Source organism: Alosa sapidissima, chromosome 19, assembly GCF_018492685.1.
Source record: "Alosa sapidissima isolate fAloSap1 chromosome 19, fAloSap1.pri, whole genome shotgun sequence".
Lineage (NCBI taxonomy): Eukaryota > Metazoa > Chordata > Actinopteri > Clupeiformes > Clupeidae > Alosa > Alosa sapidissima.
The window spans coordinates 4,283,808-4,301,282 of NC_055975.1; the positions used below are offsets into that span (position 1 = coordinate 4,283,808).

At 40.1% G+C, this 17,475-nt stretch overlaps 1 long non-coding RNA gene across 1 annotated transcript; it reads left to right on the forward strand.

The window, feature by feature from the left end:
• Positions 1-3,770: 3,770 nt before the first annotated feature.
• Positions 3,771-16,614, forward strand: LOC121693796. The gene is made up of 3 exons (XR_006025577.1): positions 3,771-3,781; positions 8,404-8,410; positions 16,219-16,614. It is a non-coding gene; the product is annotated as an uncharacterized LOC121693796 (long non-coding RNA).
• Positions 16,615-17,475: the final 861 nt, after the last annotated feature.

Consider the following 17,475-nt stretch of genomic DNA (forward strand, 5'->3'; position numbering starts at 1 on the left):
CACTGCTAGGCCATTGTTGCGAGCAGGGCCAAGGAATTTCATTTATCATGAAATGGATACCGCTCCTAGAACTCGCCTCCTCGGTACTTCACTATAAATAACCATCCCTTTCTCGCTGCGTAGCGAAGGACAATATCACCCGGCTATTGTCTCTAATGTCTGGGGAGGGTTAGGGAGAGGTTGAGGTGGGGTGAGGGATTGGAAAAAGGGGGTAGTGGGAGGGTGTTGGGTGTAAGCAGATGAGCTTTACATTGTTCTGTCTGTTTGTTTGTGTTGTATTGGGGTTTTTTTTCTTTTCAAAGTCCACTATATGTCCACCCTGTCTGCCTACCCTGCCTGCCTGCTTTAACAAGCAAATTAATGTAGCGCTGCTGCAACACCGAACTAAAGCATGGCAAGCCCCACAGGTAGGCGATGGCAGCCATCTGTCCCGTTTCAACTCAAATCAGCGAGAATCGAGTGGGGGAACAATTACGTCAAGCAGAAAAAAAAAAAGCAGAAAAACAGGGGGTTTGGAGACACGGGCGAACGCACGGGCATTGTGGAAACCGGCGGATCAAAGTGCGCTTTGGAGAAGCAGATCATGGAGGCATGAGTCAGATGACACAAGTGTTATCTTTGAGAAGGGACTCGTTCTGGAATCCACGGCTCGTTCCTCGGCTGCCCTTGCCAAGATTGTCGGAATAGACAATGCGTATCAGGCCAGGTACTCAACAGCTGTCGGCCAACAATAAATGAAAGGGCAGAAGCATCCATGGAAGAAGTTACTGCATATGCCGTTTAGTCACCCCCCCACCCCCAAGCACCAGTTGTTGCCTGGGCTACGTTCACCAAGTCCAATTTAGTATGGCTATTGAGGGAGACAGAGAATTCACCAGAGAATCTCTCTCTCTCTCTTTGTCCCTCTCTCTCTTTCTTTCTCTCTCTTCCCTTCATCCCTCTCTCTCTCACACACACATACAAAGACACATGCAGACGCACGCAAACACGTCCTCTCTCTCTCTCCCTCACTCACTCGCTCTCGCTCTCCTTTTCAGAACAGCATGCTACTTGGGATGCCAGTAAGATCTTGCTTGTCAGAAACTCACACACACACACACACACACCATAAATAAGACAATGACACACGGCTCCCCTTATGAAGAATGAGTGTCTAGGGACATCAAAGAGGTCAGCTGAAGGATCCTCTCCTTTGCCAAAGCCACGCAGACACGGAAACACCACAAGGACATGCCAGTTGCTTCCATGCCTCACCACAACTGTCAATCTACATCAAAGTTTAGACATGATATATATCACCTTTTATTCCCTTTGTTGCGAGGGCAGGCATCTTTTTTTCCCTCTGTCCTCTGTGTGAAAAAAAGAGCAGTAAGACTTTGCTTGCATGCTGTTTAGGTGCATTAAAGTCATTTCTCAGGTGTATGAAACCAGGAGGCTAACATCTGGTTAATACTTGGCGGCTGAGGACAATGGTAGCGTATGACAAAGGAAATTGCGGCGTCCCCACACACTTATTTGCTTTATCTAGTAGCCTCTGTTCCTCCTCCCAAGACCCTTAATGGAGGCAGAGAGCACATATTGCCTGGTGAGAGCAGCTTTTTACGCGCAGGATGCTGCCAGGAATCCGCCCACGGCACTCCGCCGGTGTTGAAGAGGTTAATTGGCATTGTGATAATGGATGGAAGGAGAGAGGGAGAGGGAGAGAGAGGGGGAGAGGGAGGGAGAGACAGAGAGAGGAGTGAGAGAAAGAGCTCTTTTTCGAGAGAGGGAATTACGCTAAACGACTTCCTTCTCCCCCCGCAGTGAGGTCTCAGAACCTGCGCTGAATGGAGCGCATTAGCCCACCCAGGCTAGTGGAGAACTCCGGCTCGGTACCGGCACCAGACTCCAGCCAGAGCTGTTCTAGAGTCAGCCGCGGGAATTACCAAATCTGTCTGTTGGAGAAGAAAATAAATGTGCCTTGTTAGAGTATGGTACTGTGTGATGGGTTTAACAAGCGAAAGTGATTTCAGAGTTGATGATCAGACACATTAATCAAAATAGGACGGCCTCTTCCCACGACGCGCTCCGCATTTTGCTCTCGAAAGCCTCTTTCGAGTCTTGAGATACTGACGAGGCTGCGGGGACAGAGGTGATGTGATTTAGAGGTTCTGCTGTTGAATTTCTAAAATGGATGGAGTATTATGCTTCAAGGTCTTTGGCCCTGGTTTAGAAACAATTACACTGATAGCACGAAAGTGCTTCTCTTGGAATTGGGAGGCGAATTTTAAGTTATTGACTTCAGTGGAGCTTACAGGTTATACCTTCTGAATGTTCATAATTATGACGAAAGCTTATTGGACCCCAGTAAAGCCCATACATTTTAACCAAACACTGTACAATATTGCAACTGGGCCCACATATCATGCAAACTATCTTTTAAGCATATTCAGTAAAGCAGGACACAGTTCAATTTAATTTGCAGGAGGAAAAACTTGAATGCTACTCATTCTTTTTTTTTTCTCCTTTCATAATAAATTAGATAACTTGCCTTTGAATTACAAAGATTGCCTTTAGAGGCCCAGTAGGAATTGAAAAGATTGTGCCCTGCAATAGCAATAAGCAAAATGCAGTAAGACCTCAGGAATAATATGAAGATGTTCAGCAAATGTAATCCTTCTCCCATGATGAGTGGGCCTTTACCCACGTGTGTTTAATCCTGAAAGAAGCCGCGCCGACCCTTTCTCCTCTCTCTCCTCACCACTTACACTTGACAAACAATCTCTTTTTCCTTTCACTAAATCAGGAGATAAGCACACAAGAACATGTACAATTTGTCAGCTCTATACCTCCCTGGAGCAGATCTGCATTAGATCCACCATGGTACCATATCTATATCACAATTACTAAAAACACCACTACAACTCGGCCGCAACATTACTAGGTTAGAAAATGAGCAACTATCACTTAAGGGTAGTGGTTTACAGAAGCAGCATTATCTATGACATTGAATGACAATGTGCCATTCGGTATGATAAAACAAGAGGAAAGTAACCAGATTAAGGAAAATAAAAGATACTTTTCTATAATATTTATTTATTTCTAATGTTGATCTTGTAAAGCCATAAGTGCCCTCATCCATATGAAACAGGTCACGGCAACATCTGTAAACGGCCATAAAAGAGCATCTGCTTAGAGCACATAATGGCACGCATTTAAATGTCCAGATGTCCCATTTTATCCATATTAATAAAATAATTGTGACAGGGAAATTAAACAAAATTGCTCTCATCAGCTCTCGACAGTGTGATGTTTCAGGGTGCGGTGAAATGCTAGGTAAAGTTAAAATGAAGAAAATCCTCCTACATTTTATGTAAAAGCTGTGTTCATTATAGCTTCCTTTAGGGATTCATTTGAATGTTAACACACAAAAAAAGAGAAAAAACGTAAACCTGAAGTTTCTCACATTCCCTTTAAATAATAGACCGTCAACTGCAGTGTTAGAATTTGGCCTGAGTAGTTGATAATAGACGTAAGCAGAGGTTGCATCAGAGCCAGCTAATCCACTGTATTGTGAAGGGCAACTGTAGAGATACAATCTATTGAAACATTACTAAATGATAGAATATAGCATAACATAAAGGCATTTTGCAGATTTTCAGATAAACCAACTTGAAAGACATGCCCATATTTGTGAGTAGATACAGGGGGAGGGGGGAGGGGGCACAGAGTAGTCACCTCACCACTGGCTAATGCACCTGTTTGGTTGTAATCAGACTGACAGTTGAAAGCTAAGCCTACAGTGAAAGCAAAGATTACTGGGGTGCCACGCGCCACAAACTTCACACTCTCTGGTCCACTTATTAACCATGCCTCTCAAACTAATCAAACTTCACACTCTCTGGTCCACTTATTAACCATGCCTCTCAAACTAATCCAAGACAGACAAATGCTCCTCGGAGTGGAGTATGGGTTCTTTACTTGCACAGTGTAAGACCAGTATACAGGTAAATATACGAGCGAATAGTTTGAATTTAAGCTCCCCAGCAAGACATTTATGGCCGCTTTCGTGTCCTCAAGTCCTAAAGCATGGTTGGTGTCTTTGAGTCAACATTTGCTTTCAAAAACCACTATTTAGGCAGGTCGGTCTAGGTCTAGTGCTTCTCAATACACACTAAAACCAATCAGCAGAAGTTCACTATAGAACTACATGCTAAGAATACTAGCTTCAGTGCAGGTTACAAGAGTAAGAAAAAAGTAGAAGACACACACACAAAAAGAAAAAACAAGAGAGTTGGCCAAAAGCATCCCACATGAAGATCCAAAGTGAATGAGCTTAAGGCACAACTAAGCCGTGCATGTTTGTCATGGAGAGATTTAAGGGTACAGGACAGCTCTGTCATCTGCACAGATTGCAATATTTTATCATAACCGAGTCTCCTTGAGCACTAAATCTACTTATACATTTTTTTTTCATTCCTTATCATTTTCTTTAATTCGAAATGACAATCTGTACCATCTAATCCATCTTACTTTTTATTAAAAATAATTATATTCCCATACGCTCTGTCCTCGTGTAGAGAGAAAAATAAGGGAATAAACTGATTTCGGACTTCTACTTAAGAGGAATGCCAAACCGCTGGGAGGGGGACAGAGGGGTGGGGTCCCAAAGACCACGGGTCGTTGTTAATCAAGACAAGAAAAATGAAAATGACAGTAATATTCACAAATGCTCCTTTGCCTTGATGGATTTACAAACTAGGGCTAAATCTTTAGATTAGAACTATTGAAAAAATTGAATTAGGTTGGGCAAGTAGGGCAAATCGGTTGGCCAAAGCCTACAGACGCAGATGTGGGTGAAGTCTTAGTATTTATGTGGAGGAATATTATAAAAATGTGGCTGTTGTTATGATGAGTGGGGGTGGGAGTGGAGGAGAAGGAGGACAGGTCCCCAGCTCCCCGTATCAATCTTGTCTTTAAATCCTAATCCAGCAAAACATAACACTGCCCTAAGCAGTCCCAAAGTCAGGTCAGGCTTTACTAATGGTAACATCACGAAGCACAAAAGAAAGACAACATTTCAATTGCTGGCATGTTTCACACATTCATGTTTTAATTTTACCTCTTTTGATTAATATTAGCAAATTCAAATTGTTACCTGACAATATTGTGACCCAAGTCAATCGTTTTACGGATGTCGTGTAAGGTTCTGTTATGTGAAATCGCATCATGCATTGCTAAGTTATTCCAACCCAAAACATAGAAAATATACAGCAGTTAGGTCCAGTCAAACTATTTGTTAATTTCTGTTTGAGGAGAGGCATTCCATGACTCAACATGAGTGGTATCTCAGGACATCCACACTCTGACTTTTTAAAGCCAATAATCACTCTGCATTTTGCATTGAATTGTCCGAGCCGATCATTCCATTCATGAGAGCCTTTAGCCCAACCACAGCTGTGGCTATATCCTTTGCAAAACCCACTCCCTGCTTGAACATACTGTATACATTTTGTAAAATGCTGACTTCCTATTTTGATGTCTTTCTAATAAATATATTTCTAAGATGTTGATATTTGCTTTCTGAGCACCCTGCATTGATTATCTTATCTATTAAACACTGTGTGACATAAATGTTTCACTAATCTTTTCCATCTGTATTTTGGTTGTCATATCTGGGTTCACAAATACTTAACAGGGAAGTGGACGAAACTAAATCCAGTTTTTAATTATCAACGTCATTTGCATTAGGTCAATATTGCACCACCTCTCACATAGCCAAACGTGCCATTACCAGATTTGATCATTATTTAGATTAATTTGCTAGTTTCACAAATCAAAATCCCATTTGGAAGCCCCCCAGCAGGAAGCATATAACCAGTCTAGAGGGCCCATAAAAAAAAACACCTGAAAAGAGAACACAGCAAGTCTGTGCTGATATTTAAATTCCCTACAAATCCACCAGGGGGTAGTATAGAGGTGTTGGTTCCACAGAGGCTCTCATAATAAATGCTCATGACAATTGTAACCAGCAGAGAGCAGTGCAGGGCAAGGCAAGCTTAGATTTCCTTCTATTCCTGTTTCTATTAATTTATAAATTTCTATGTGGTTTAACTTGATTCTGGATCTGATTGCAATTAAAAAGATCTGATATGATGAAAAGCAAGCGTTCTCTTGATACCCCCTTATCCTACCTATCCAGTTTACAGTTTCAGTTACTTTTATAGGCTACGTATTTTAGTATAAGTAGATAAGTATATATACTCTTTTGATCCCGTGAGGGAAATTTAGTCTCTGCATTTATCCCAATCCGTGAATTAGTGAAACAAACTCAGCACACAGTGAACACACAGTAAGGTGAAGCACACACTAATCCCGGCGCAGTGAGCTGCCTGCTACAACAGCAGCGCTCGGGGAGCAGTGAGAGGGGTTAGGTGCCTCCGGTTACAGGTCCGAAGCGCTAACCAGTAGGCCACGGCTGTACTGGTGTAGCAATAGCGCTGAAAATCTTGAGGCATGCATGCCATGCAATAGGACTGTGCATTACCTAGCGAAAAACAAAACTTTTTTGTCAGATCATGAAGAGATTTCAGATGAGCAATAATTATAAAAGGCGTATTCATAAGATAGGGTGGTGTTGGTAATTGCTATGGTAATATTAAAACCAAATTGTCCACTGAAATCAGAACTTAAACAGCCTCTGACTTCTTAATGGTGGGTGATGCTAAAAATTGTAACCTAAATAATTAATTGCACAAAAAGATTGTTGTTGTTTTTTTGTTTGTTTGTTTAAAAAAAATACATTAAATTCCCCATGCAAACTTTGAAATGAACAGACTGAACAAAAATGTTGGTAGTGTTGCATATTGATATTGAAGTATTGGAGAATCAGATAAAAATACAGTTGCTTAATATATAAAGGCTTATAGGCCTACATAATATTGATAATTTATGGTAATGGTTAGCTTTTGTCCAAAGCGACATACAAATAACAACAATACAAAGTTTTAAAAAGTAGGTAAGACTACATTAAGGAGTAGCAATAATAAACAACAATGTCAATTCAATCAATAGCCTAATGCAAATAAATAAATACCATAATATACAAACCATAACGCATAAGAAACGCTTAATAAATTAAGTGCAAGTTGAACAGATACAGTATGCCTTTAGACCCCTCTCGAAAGACCCAAAACTATCACAGGAATGGAGAGCACTGGCCAACTCATTCCACCAACAAGGAACCACTGAGGAAAAGAGTCTTGAATTTGACCTAGCGATTATGGCTGGCCAACACAAACAGACACTCATCAGAAGACCGCAGTGGGTTGGGGATATATATCTTGATTATTGAATTAAGATAGCAGGGAGCAGATCCAGTCAGTGGCCAAAGTGAGAGATTTAAATTTAATTCTGACCACTATAGGGAGTCAGTGGGGAGTAACTAGGAGAGTTACATGTGTCTCTTTGGCTGATTGAAGACCAGGAACGTTGCAATATTCTGAATCAGTTGTAACGATCTTACTACAAAAGCAGGTAGGCCAGCTAACAGTGAATTACAATAGAGATAACCATGGCCTGTACAAGAAGTTGTGTGGAATCTTGTCAGATAAGGTCTGATCTTCTCAATGTGTAAAGGATAAACCAACATGATTTTGCAATTGAGACTACATAGTCCGAGGAGTTGCAGCCCTATTCTAGCTTTTTCATTTATCTCCGTTCACCATCTCGCTGGCCGCAGACACTCACTCACCGACTGACATCACGTTCACCTTAAAGAAGCCATACGTAGGCCTACTGCTATTTTAATGACATTTTGCTGCTGTACCATTAAGGACCGGCCTATGAGTTCTGTGCGTCATTGGTGGTATGTAAAATTAAATGCTGCTTATTATCACTTTTCAATTTCTTTTTCCAAGAATAACATAATCAGTTATCGTATCGGCCACAACAAACAGATAAATATTGGTTATGGTTATCGGCCCTGAAATTCCATATCAGTGCATGTACTTAGTTAATTAAGTATTACTTATGAGTTATGGTTTGTATATTATAGTATTTGTTTATTTCCATTGTTTAATGTCATTAGGCTGTTGATTGCATTAATATGTTTATTATTGATATTCTCCTTAATGTAGTGTAATTTAAAAAACGTTCACTGTTCATTTTAAATATTGTATTGTTTTTATTTTTTATGTCGCTTTGAACAAAAGTGTCTTCCAAATCCCATAACCATCTCTACAGTTTAGCTTTTATGGGCATGGCATTGACCACAAACTGCTTATTCATGCTCACAGATAACCTTTTTCAAACCTTTTCTAACAGGCTGGGTTGTGCAGATATGGCGGGAAATGACGGAGCAAGATGCTCCTCCTGTGCTTTGCAGAAACATGCCCATCATAAACTGTAAGTAAATGGTTTTAGTTATTCCGTTATTAGTTATATTTTCAATGGAGATCTTCATTGAAGTTGTCTTGTAGTGTAGGACTAGGCTCAATCCATATACAGGAAACTGCACCTTGTTCATTTGCCACTGTTATTAAATGTCCTTAAATTGCAGAAATTGACACTGATGTTGATATTGAGAAAATTAGTCAATGTCAAATGTTGCTGCCTGTTTGACCCAATGTTGTTATTGTTGTTGTTGTTGTTGTTGTCACAGCCAGTTCTGGCTCCAGCTACCATGTCCCAGCCCAACCCATGGGCCCTTGACCCATTATATACTGTAAGTCAAATGTTTTTAGTTATACCAAGTACAACTATATTTTCAATGTATGTTGTAGTGTAGAACTAGGCTCAACCCATGTACAGGAAACCAGCACTTTGGTCATCTGCCATTGTTATTAAATGTTATTAAATATCATCAACGGATGCTGATATTGAGAAAATATGTTGCTGCTTGTTTGACTCAAGTGTTGTTGTTGTTGTTGTTGTCCCAGCTGGCCCTGGCTCCAGTTACCATTTCCCAACTGAATGGGGCCTTGACCACCTTATTGCTTCACCTAACAAATGATCATAGGAACACCTCTAATTATAGTAAGCCTAAAATAATTTTTGTCAAATGTCATCATCGTTGGGTGACCAACCACAGCATTCAATTGGCACCGTACCAAGAATACAATACATATATGAAAAATAATTATAATTAGATAAATAACTATAATTAGAATGATCCAAGGTGGCTGGGCTTCATGAATGTGGACAGGTGGGTAGAGCATGGGGAGCAGGACCGGCCTTACATCATTGAACACAGCCAAGAAACATCTACTGTCAAGCAACATCTACTGCTCACATGCCCTTCAACTGACCTACATTATATTACATCATTATTATATGGCTCTTCATAGTGCTGTAGAATGCTCCATTCACTTGAATAGGCCTTCTCAACGTTCGGAGGTCTGATCATTTTGTATAACAGACCGTTGCTATGTATAACAGACCGCTGTCAAGGAAAATGGGTTTTGTGCCTTTGATTTACGGGCTATATTTTGGCGATCTAAACCGCATGGTCACTGGCGAATTTCAGGGTTTGTCCAGTCCACATTGGGGGTGGTTTTGTTATCAAATGTCGGTGCATGGCACAAAAAGGTGGTTCTTATGTTTCTTAATCAGTCGTGGGTGTGTTTTGGGCGTAACATCCTTTAAACCAATGAAAATGACATCTGTCATTTCCTTTAAAGAAGCACTATGCAGGTCTGATTATTCCTTCACTGTTTCTGGGTTTTTGGGCTCGCATTTTTCACAACACAGCTCCCCCTGCAGCTTCGGTAGCAAGTGACTGCTACGTTAAACCCCCACTAGCTAGTAAGCTAGCCATCAAAAAACCAAGCTAAACACATACAGGGCTCACAATAAAACAGTCGAGCAAACACATTGTTCAAGAGACTATCAAACCGCATTACAAAAACGAAGTACACCCAAGGGAGGGCTACTTACAATTTTAACAGCAACAAAGCCAAGTCGGTGTCTGTTTTGCAGTCTTCTTCGAAACTACAAACTACATTTTCTAGGCGCGATTGGATACTTGCAACCCGCTGGGTCACATCCGGATTTCCTTGGACCGGGAACAGAAAGTTGCATATCCGCTTTTTCCACGGAGAAGCGATAGGGGGAGATGAAGCACCCACCAAACGACCCAGAAAGTGTTGTAGAACCATCATAACGACTCTCAACCTGCATAATTAAGGTAATTTTTGCTAAAATTGTTGCTTCTTTAACAGCAGGCAGCGCAACTTCAAACAGCGCATCTGTATTTTGATAGTCAGCGGTGTATTTGAAGGAATCTCCTTGCACGCAAAACCGTATGCACCAAGACCACACCTAAGGTTGTTAATTGCCACACCCCTGAGCGCATCGTGTAATAAAAGAGAAGGGCATGGTGAAAAACTCAAGTGTACGATAGGAATACGCTTTGCGTCGGGATAATAGGGTTTTGCATCGTGAAAATAGGGCCCTACGTCTTTCATATCATTCTGCAAGTAGGAGATATAGACACTGTACATTCTAAAAAAGCTGTTATTGTAATCCGAAAACACGTCTTAACCCTTACAAGCCCGACCGTTCTAATTTCGTTACATTTTTAATGATGACCAATCATCTAATATCTCAGCTGTCAATGACTGATTTTATTTCTGAAATCTTCCCAGTAATGCTGACAACATAAGCTTCAATTTGATATGATTGGTTAAGCGTTTTATGGCGCGAAATGTTTTGGATACTTGAAGATGAGTCGTGAAAAAAACTTTGACATGGACCGTTAGATGCCACCTGCACTTCGTTGGAGTTTACCTTGACTGGAAACCACACAGCTGGATAAACTGAGGTAATATATGTTTTTACATCGCTTCTAGTTATGGTTAATCTTAATTTGTTGTCATAAAATCATGTTATTTGACAGTAATATGCTTTCTCATCAGCGTCAACATTATGGCATAGCGGGGGCTAAGTGCATCGTCATGTAACTTTAGCTAGCTGCATTACTCTGAACTGCTTGCAATATTCTCGTTTGCTTTTGATATCAGTTATTTTCATTTGACAATTTCATATAAAAACCTGTTAGTATATAACCTGTAGGTAAGTTTGTTTTCTAGTACCAATTTGCTTGTTAGGTAAGCATTATATTGGCAAGTCAGTATAGCATACCAAAGCTGAACTAGATGTACCGCATAGCGGTACAAAATACAACCGCCGCTCAGTCCTGTACATCCGTTCCGCGAAAATAAATCACACTTCAATTTGTCTCCATATTTTGGCCCCCGGGGACGAAACGAAATGTTTCCGTAAAAGTCTAGTGGGGCTACATACCCACCAAATTTCATGTGCCCCGGTGGTTCGGTTCCGGGTATCGTTCCGGGTATCGTTGACCAAAAATTCAGGAAGTAGATGACGGGGGAAAAAAAAAAACTTTGACCATCCCTTCGCTTCGCTAGCGGCGGTCATAATAAATCAATGGGCGCCACGTTTCCAAGTTGCGTTCTCTTACATGAAATAAGTTGAGCGATATTTTTACTCCTCTCAATATGTAGTTGTAGAAAACAAGATGTGAAATCACGGATTCTGTCAGAAATGTAGTGCTAATTAACTTATGGCTTCTAAACTTCTAAACTTCTAAATGACAAACATCAGACGTGCTTGTCTCAACATTTTCTAAGATGGCATGACTTGATATTCTACTCTTCTCAATATGTAGTTATAGAAAACATGATGTGAAATCACATATTATGTCAGAAATGTCATTATTGCATTTCAGCAGTTAGTTACTAGGTGAATCTGTCTTTATCTTAATGCCAGCCAGGCAATCAGATTTAGGGTAGCTAAACCCATGTGTAATAAAACGACTTTTCATACTTCTAAATATTTGAGTTACTCAGAATGCTTCAATAGTTTAGGCTACCTCTTCTTGTGTATGTATGTGCACACACGCACGCATCTGTAGTTTTGTGATTTTATTTTTTAAATTAATAAAGGTATTTGTATGATTTTACTGTTGTTTCAGATGGAGGATGACAAGACCTACACAGACCTCCTTGCAGGCCTGAAGAGGTAGCTGACTGCTGATGAGCTTGCGCTCACAATGTTGAAGACCATGTGAGGATGGAGGAAGAAGGTATAGGTTTAGGTGGCGTGCGTAGAGTGGTGCAGACTGCCACTAAAACACTGTGAAATAGACTTGTTATGATGTTTTTTAGATAGATAGATAGATAGATAGATAGATAGATAGATAGATAGATAGATACTTTATTGATCCCCGAGGGGAAATTCAGGGGGGTCTCAGTAGCATACAGACATCACACACAACATGCACTTACAGCAGAAATGGTAAATATAAGTATAAGTATAAACATATAACCAAACTCCACTGTACAAAAGAGACAGTAGGAGATAAGAAAAACTAACAAAACTAAATACTAAATATGCTAAATAAATGTAAAAAATCCAGTGTGCTTGAGGGTGATCAAGCATGAGAAGCTTGTAGTGACAGGGCCTGTAGTTCTGTGTGCATAGTGAGGTGCTCAAGAGAGTGAGTGTCATGGTGAAGGTGCAAAAAGTAGTCCAATAGTCCTTTAGTTATGTGTGCATGGTAAGGTGCTCAAGAGAGTGAGTGTCATGGTGAAGGTGCAAAAAGTAGTCCAACATTAGTCCAACAGTGCAATAATAAGGTCTAGAGACCAGCATAAATAATATGGACAAATCGGAGAGTAAAGTATAATGTAGACAAGGTAATATAAAAAACTATAAAAAACTATGTCAGTGCAAGAACAGGTTGAGGTAATAGGGTTACAGCCATTCAGTATTGTAGCAGAAGCCATTGATCATGTGTGCTAATATAGCATGAAAAACAGTGTAGTAGGAAAACAGTAGTAAAAACATTAGGCTGTGGACATTAGTAAAACAGTAGTAAAATAGTAGTAAAGCAGTAGTTGGCAGTCAGTACTCAAACATGGAGAGGGTGGAGAGGCAGACAGACTAAGCAGGGAAGTCTATCTCTCCTCTTCCCTTTAGTGAAGCATTGAACAGTTCAATGGCCCTGGGGACAAATGACTTCCTCAGCCTTTCAGTTGTGCATGGCAGTGAGCGAAGTCTCCAGCTGATCAAGCTCTTTTGCTTTTTAATAGTGCTGTAGAGTGGATGGCATTCATTGTCCAAGATGTTGATCAGTTTGTTCAGGGTCCCTTTGTCAGATATTGAAGTGATGCACTCCAGTTCAGCTCCCACTACAGAGCCAGCCTTCCTTACCAGCCTGTCAAGTCGCCCAGCATCCTTCTTCTTTGTGCTTCCTCCCCAGCATACCACTGCATAGAAGAGGACGCTGGCCACAACAGACTGGTAGAACATTCTGAGGAGCTTGCTGCACACATTGAAGGACCGCAGCCTCCTCAGGAAGTACAGCCTGCTCTGCCCTTTCTTGTAGAGTGTGTCAGTGTTGGCTGACCAGTCCAGTTTATTGTCCAGGCGGTTATATGTTGTTGTCACAGGCATATGTGGTTTTACCAACCGGAACGGGTGGGAGGTTGTGCTTAGTAGGCCTTCGTATGCAAACACACAGTGCAGGGGCATGGGACGAAGAGACCCCAGAAGAGTTTCACAGTTTTCTGGGATTGATCATTGACATGGGACTTCACTTTCCTCCCTAATATCCATTGCTACTGGGGAACGAAGTTTCTGAAGGGATCAGGGAGCGTTGACCAAATGAGAAATAGATATTGTGTACACTTTTTCTTCCATTGACATTGCCGTTGTCAGTAGTTTCTTATTATTTCAAGTTTGGCAATGCAGAATCTGGTGTTGAACCTAGGTTTGGTAGCTACAGCCAGAAAGACTTTGGCGAAAATCTATCACCACAGCTGGCAGCCATTTCCGTCAAAATTTCAGCCTCGCCTTCAGCTGCTCCAACTACTACTCTGTTGTCTTTTCATCAAGTACATATTCCTGTACAGCAGGAGCCAAAGAAAAATTGTTGGCTTTGTTATAAAAACAATACATAATAACATTAAAGTAGCTTGTATGGCCTGGAGTTTAGCGGTAGGTGACTGTTTTTTTGGTAAATAAAATTGCGGTCAGATTTGGCATTCTACAGAAGGGGATGCGTTTCGTTATGAGTCATAGGTCTTCTGTGTTTAACCTTCAGGTTCCCCACCCCACCTTTTCCTATCCTCCTCTGTGTGTGTGTGTGTGTGTGTGTGTGAGTTTGTGTGTAGGTGTACATGTAGGTGTTTATTCTCAACATGCTTGTTCTATGTAATCCACTTTCAAATGTTTAGAACACATTGATTTTTGAGTGATGTTGAAGTTGATTGTATTTTCATAAATAATACATTTTATAGATGTATATCATTTTCATATTACACTAATTTATATAAGGAAGTTGTATCTGTTGAATCAAATGTATTCTATGTCTCTATTCAGAATTGATCTTCAGTAAATATACAGTATACTTACTTCCTGTATTACTGTAAGGTGCATGTTTTTCTTTTATATATCATTATTATTGACTGTAGCATTTGCTTATATACAAATAAATGGTTTATTCTTATGGACCAAATAAATCTAAACCATTGTGTCTGACTTCATTATTAGTTTTTATGCATACTTTTATGTTTTTGGTGAGAAAGAGAATGTGAATTCTGTCAACATTATAAATCCCGTTTCCTGCATTTTTTTACACTGATCACTAAATTTATCATAACTTTTGAAAGGTTAATGATATTCCAATTCAGTCTTTTTTGTTAAATAGCCCACAACTTGCTAAACATGTCATACACTCTATATTTTTCTCTATCTCGTATGAAATATGTCATCCAAGTCTTTCTGGAGCTTTCTCCGAGTGGTCCTTGGCTCTTGGGCTACTTTTCTGACTATCCTTCTGATTCCCTAGTCAGAAATCTTATGAGGAGATCCTGTGCGTGGCCGATTGATGATGTTCCTTCCACTTGCAAATAATGGCCCCAATGCTGCTAACTAGAAGATTCTGAAATTTTGAAATGCATTATAATCAGTTCAATATGTTTTGCAAAGGTCTTGAGAGAACCCTTTGCTTTTACCCATCATGAAATGTTTCTTGTATGACACCTTGGTAACGAAAACCTTTTTATAGCCCATCAATGTGTACTAACCCAGCTTATATTAATTTGCACAGATAGGAGGGATAATTATTCTCTAACTACTTATAGATTCAAGCTTGTTCCTTGCCTTTTTCTTAGCGTGTTCAATACTTTTTTCCTGTGTCATTCCACTTTAATACACATAACTCTACTTATGGACTTTAATGTTTGGAATTTTTTATATGTGTGGATTACCTGAGTAAATACTAGACACTTGACACGTTCAATACTTATTTCCCCTGCTGTATGTATAGTTTGTATATGGTTTGCTGAACAGAAAATCAAGTTTCCGCCATGGCCATCTCAGTCCTGATCAACAACCAGTGGGGAGAGCTAAAGAGGAGAGTGCAAAAGAGAGGACCTAGGAATCTTTGTATTCTCCAACTTAACCCTTTCCTATTATTTATACCCTTGTCCTACATGTCAGAAATGTGTGTCTGTAAATGTGTTAGGGTTAGGGTTGTCATTTGGCAGGTAAAAAATTACCCATACGGCAGTCTTTGTACCCTGGTGATGAGCTTTTATGGAAATATGAGCGAAGTCTTTGACTTTTCCTGATGTTGGGGAAACACTAGGAGATTTTAGTCATTTAGGAGTAAGAAGCAGGGTCAATTTAGGCCCCTAAGACTTCCCTTGCTTCCCATGCTTTCATTGTGAGACTACGATCATTTTTATCTCTTTTCATTCAACTCTGCCATCAATGCCATTGTGGAGCGCTGTTACTATAACTATGACTTACTTTAGATGTTTTCATATTTAACTTTCATTTGTTCTCTTAATTCTCTTTTTCTGTGGTAGATTGCCCAAATTAGTTGTCAGTTACTTTTTTATTTTCCACCCTGAACATGGGCAAAATGCACAAGATCAATATGTTTTATCATCATGAGTTCCCACAGTGCCACCTGTGGTTATATAGAGTAACCTGTGGTAACTCTATACATATTGATCTCAATGGTACATTTTGCCCATGTTCAGGGTGGAAAGTAAAGAAGAAAGATTTGCATAAGACAAGTCAAATTAGTGTTTTTAAAAAGAAGGGATCATGGAGAATAAAGAAAAAATATTTTCCGAATACAATCCGACGAGCGTTCTGTGGAGGCTGCCATCTTGTACTGAGCTGTTACTGGCATAGACATAGTATACACAAATCCGGCGAAACACGGAAGTAAAGCAGCGCCGCCATTACTGCGTTGCCTTGCTGCTAAGGAAGTAGCGAAGTAATGTGTTGGTCCTGTAGGCGGCTGTAGCAGACGTTAGCTGTAGATGCGAAATCTTCTTCTTTTTCTTAATTTTTATTTAGTACGTATGCTGTCCAGTGATGCCGGGAAAAGCGTGTTGTGTGGTTGGCTGTTTTAACAACAGTAGGATACAGACCTAGAATTAAACCGTTTGTGAAATTCACAAACCTTTGTTGCACATTGAGTGTCCATGTTTACAGGCTTATGGATTACACAGAGTTCCTTGTGGAGTGGAGGACCAAGATGTGCGTTAAAAGTGGATGAAATACATACGATTAATAAAATAATCCTGAATACCTGTAAGAACATGTATTTACTGCTACAAGTGGTTGTGGCTAATAGTTATTTGCAACTTCTGAAGCTTGTGAACATATTAGCAACACAGCTACTAATGATAGCATTCGGCTTATTGTTGTCATTAATTAATACACGTCTTAATACATTATGTTGTCAATAAATTACCTTCATTGGTAAGTTTTGGCCACTGCCTGACATCATCTACCCAATGCTCCCTTTCACCTGACATTTTTTCATGAGCAGGATCTCCTATTTGATATTCTCTGACAGGATGCTTTCATTGAATTTCATTAGAAGGCACCGGCAAGTGTCACATCGTCACACTCCGCAGGCACGCAGTAATGGCGGCAGGCAAGATGGCAGCGCCCATAAAGTTTGCGGCGGATTGGTGTATATTATGTCACACCCTCAATGACAGCTACAGCCAGGCAGTATGGCTTTTGGGTTGATGATGTTAGACAGTGGCCTCCGGTCACAGATGAAGGTACAAGCGATCTTACAGATTATTTATGAAAATAGCTTAGAGTAGAGAATGAGGAAATAAAGACATAATTGGGACAAGGTTGATATTAAATCTACTTAACTACTGTAGCTCTAACGTCAGCAATAACTATGCTAGCTAGGCTAGCTAACGAGGAAACTATAAAAATATCTGTCCATTTGGCAACAATAAATGAATGGATATTAAATAAACTAATTCATGTTTTTCATTTGTGACCATTGTTTATCTAATTTTCACATTTCAAAAGGGTATGGTACAGCTAACTGCTATCTCTGCAAACCGTATGGTAACGTTAGGCTACCAGACAGGGACAAGGAATCCAATAGGAGGCACTGGCACAATCATAGTCGCAATGCTG